Here is a 3,438-nt window from a genome sequence, read left to right on the forward strand (position 1 = left end):
AGAGACTTCTCTTGGAGTTAAACGCCAGCTTTTGTGCCAGTTTGGGCGTTTAACTCCCATCCTTGTGCCAGTTCCAGCGTTTAACGCTGGGATTTCTGAGGGTGACTTTGAACGCCGGTTTGGGCCATCAAATCTTGGGCAAAGTATGGACTATCATATATTGCTGGAAAGCCCAGGATGTCTACTTTCCAACGCCGTTGAGAGCGCGCCAATTGGGCTTCTGTAGCTCCAGAAAATCCACTTCGAGTGCAGGGAGGTCAGAATCCAACAGCATCTGCAGTCCTTTTTGGTCTCTGAATCAGATTTTTGCTCAGGTCCCTCAATTTCAGCCAGAAAATACCTGAAATCACAGAAAAACACACAAACTCATAGTAAAGTCTAGAAAAGTGAATTTTAACTAAAAACTAATAAAAATATACTAAAAACTAACTAGATCATACTAAAAACATACTAAAAACAATGCCAAAAAGTATACAAATTATCCGCTCATCAAAGCCCAAATAAAAAGTAACAAACAAGTCACTTGGGCTACATGGTAAGACATTGATCCAAGCTCAAGTTACTCATTAAAGCTGAAGCCATCCAAAGCCAAAGTTTACTTTACTTACTTCGGTCAAACTTAGGAAAAAAGAGAGAGAACTTCATTTTTCTTGTTTATTTCATCAAAGTAGAAAGAAAAAGAAAGATAAAACTCAAAAGGTAGTATCTAATCAGCTAAATCAAAGCAAGCTAAGCTAAGTCAGAAGATGAAGGTGATTTATTTCAATTTGTATGTAATTTACTTTCTTTACTCCTTCTCCAAATCTCTGCATGCAACTCCAAATTGGGATAAATAGAGAAAGCAAAAATTGTTTCTTGGGAACAAAGCACTTGCTCAATGGTTCATATTTAGGATTACTATTGAAACTTTTCTTTTTGCTGATCTGAGATCTTCGGTTAAGCAAAATGACCAGCTTTGAAATCCCAAAATTTGGGAGTTAATTGAAGAAAGTGAAATGACAAGCTTGGAAAGCACACAGCTCGAAGAGTTGACTCAAAAAAGATCAATACAGCAACTTAGAAAGAGGTACAAAAAGAAAAATCTTCATCTTTCGGAAGATAAGGAGAGAGAACCAGGACCTGAGTTTGTTTGAGAGCTTCACTGTGAAGGGTTCATCGTTTTGGACAGTGTTTTCTAAGTAAAAGAAGCATTCGGCCAAGATGAAGAACTAAATCTGAGTTAGCTGAATCTGGTTCAACCTATATCAACAGAGGCTGTTAAAGCATCAATTTCCTTCACGTTTTAGAGTATGTATTTCATTTTCAATGTATATCTTTCTGTAATTTCCTGAGAGATAAAAGGTTGAAAGAGAGAAATCAAGAAAAAGCCTATGAGTGACAAAAGGCTGAGTGAAATACTTGAGAGAAAAGGCTAGAGTGATCTCAGATTTCTTTAGGTTGTTTCATATGTCTTGTGTCTTATACCTGTGAGGTGCCCCTTTCTAAGTTGGGTTAACACTTAGAGTAAAGAGTTAGATATTAGCATAGCCAAGTCAAGTTAGATAAGAACTTGAGAGAGAAAGGATTGAGAAAATCCTGAGAAATTGGTGTATGTAATATTTTAACTATAGTGAAAATTTCACTACTGTCGTGGTGGAGACTGGATGTAGGTTGCATTGCACAAGGCAACCCAACCAGGATACATGACTGTGTTATTCTTCTTCTCTTTCTCTAAGTTTTGTTTTCTGATATTTATAAGACAAAATAAAATTGTCTCATAAAATTTCTGCTGCATAGTTCAAACAGATTTTAAATGAAAGTTTGATATTAAAGGCTTAATCCATCAAAGTAAAAGAAGGCCATAGATTCAACCTCCATTCTCTATGACTTCTGTAACCTTCTAGATTGTATAAAAAATAAAAATAAAAATAATTTATGCTATAATTGAAAGAGGTCAACGTACTATTATATAATTTATTTTGTAGGAAAACAAAAACTATTTTCAACTCTTAACTTTATGTTATAGCAGCCACTTTGATACCTAATAATAGCATACTTACCAATGAAAAAGAACATCAAATCATCATCTATTAATGTTTCAAGACACTTGTCATGGTAAATTTTAGAAAATTAGATTTAACTACATTTGTATAGTTTTCTGGAGTGTTTGAGAATATTCTAATCTAGATGGTTTCAAAATGTTTTAAAATGTACTAGAAGGTCTCAGAATATCCTAGAAGATTCTAGAAGACTCTGGAAGATCATGGAGTATTCTAGAAAAGGGTGGATGTATATAGAAGTATAAATAGTAGTATGGAATAATCTAGAAGTGTTTAAAAAGTTGTGGTATGATAGATATTTCTAATAAAGGTTCTAGATGATTAATCTAGACTGTTTATTAGATTTAATCCTAACTATCCATTGAGGAGGTGGATGGCTATAAATAGATGTGAGAGTTAGAGTTTGAGTGTGTGTGAGTCATTTGTAATAAACACTTGAGTAATAAAGTGTTCTTTCCACCAAACCTTCATTTCTCTTGTGTTCTCTTGTGTTCTTAGCTTTTTTGCTAAGTATTTGAAGGTTAGACTGACTTGGTCTTAACTCAACAGGTTGAGTAAGTTCGAGTGCCGAAACGATAATATTAGAGTGTATCTAAGACCGTGATAAATTGGTAAGAATAAAAACAACGAAAATTTTGGGTGATGATAGTTAGCTTTCTTTTAGAAAAAACATACTGAAAATTTTGGATTGTTATAAAATCTTATTTTTTTGACTTACATCATAAAAAAATTACATTTTGATACCGATTGAATCTTGGTATGTGTCCAATTTTATATAAATAAAATATATTCAATTGTATAGCTTTTAGCATTCACTTTAATGGTTTGCATAATATAAAAATAAGGGTAATCATCTAAATTAGTCTTCGATAATTTTAAAAATAAACATTTTAGTCCTAAAAAAAATTAAAACATGGATTAATTTTAAAATTTTATTCTAATAGATAAATCAAACTTCAATTTATTTTTCGACAGAATAATTACCAAAATTAGTTTCTAAGAATTTTAAAAGAAGGCATTTTAGTCCTAAAAAAAATTAATAGACAGATTAATTCTCAATGTTTTTTTCTGTCAGACATAACAGTCTCCTGTCTATTTTACTTTACTATATGTCAACCTTTATTATTATTAACTTAGTTTTATGCATGTAGACAATGACACTAGCATCAGTGGCGGATCCAGAAATCTTATAAAGAGGGGCCGAAAATAAAAAAAAAATTAAAAGTGCTATATTAAAACTGAAAGTTTTAATTAAAAAAATAATTGTATATTTTAAAATTATTTTAAACTAAAATTAATTTTAAAAAAATTCATTATATCAGAGTTTTTTTCATAAAATTCTAATTTTTATTCATATTATAAAAGATATAAATAAATAATATAAATTATTTTCTCTAAT

The sequence above is a fragment of the Arachis duranensis genome, chromosome 6 (genome assembly GCF_000817695.3).
Source record: "Arachis duranensis cultivar V14167 chromosome 6, aradu.V14167.gnm2.J7QH, whole genome shotgun sequence".
NCBI lineage: Eukaryota > Viridiplantae > Streptophyta > Magnoliopsida > Fabales > Fabaceae > Arachis > Arachis duranensis.